Source organism: Diceros bicornis, chromosome X (genome assembly GCF_020826845.1).
Source record: "Diceros bicornis minor isolate mBicDic1 chromosome X, mDicBic1.mat.cur, whole genome shotgun sequence".
Taxonomy (NCBI): Eukaryota; Metazoa; Chordata; class Mammalia; order Perissodactyla; family Rhinocerotidae; genus Diceros; species Diceros bicornis.
Window position 1 is genome coordinate 28,129,966 of NC_080781.1, and position 892 is coordinate 28,130,857.

Genomic DNA, 892 nt, shown 5'->3' on the forward strand with positions numbered 1-892 from the left:
CACAGAAGGTACATCTCACCTCTGTGAGGCGGTCAGGAGATCAGCTCTGGTGTTTAGAAGCATATTGTCCTGAGCCATCCAAGGACTTCTCGCCTGCTCGCAGGCCCCCAGGGAAAGAAAGGGTTTGATTGGGCCTGCCCAGCTACCCTGGACACTGTCACTGTTATTCACAGTTTGGTACCCTCAATCTATTGGACCTGGTAAGCCAGTCTATGAGCTTTTCTTTGAAACAGTCTTAGACCCAGAATAGTCATGTCACTCAAAGAAGATGTGGTTTCCAAGAGTGTGAGGTGTCAGTTATGGACACCGAGACCCACTCTCCCCTAGATGATAGGGCAAAGGTCCGTTTTCGCTCTGCCTCAAGAATGAAGAGGGAACTACTGCTCCTCAAACAAAAGCATCTTGGTAGGATCATTCTCGACAAAGTGCCTGGCATGCACAGGGGCACCAAATACAGACAAAAACCACTGGAGCCTGGCAGGCTGGCCCTGTGGTGGGTTCTGTCTTACTTGTTCCTCCCCCTTCCCCCATAGCATGAAGCGCTTCCTGTGACGGGGGTAATAAGGCTCTATTGGCTTTGTCCCCTTGTGCTTGTTTTTGGCAGGGAGGTTAAAGGCTTAAGGTCTGTGGAACAGACATGGGGAAAAGGGGTGGAACATTCAAGAGGTTAGATACTGCTAAGCCAAGGGGTGCCGTCTTGTGTGCGGGGCTCAGGAACGTCACCTTGGGGCTGGGAGGAGGCCTGCTCCGTCACAGCTCCCTCTGCTGCTCCTTGAGAAGTCACAGCCTCCCTCCCAACACACGGTCCCCTGGCCCTGCTCCGGCCAGCCCAGTAAGAATGTGCAAGAGTGAAGGCCCGTGTGGCTCCGGGTTGCGGGGGCACGGCCAGGCC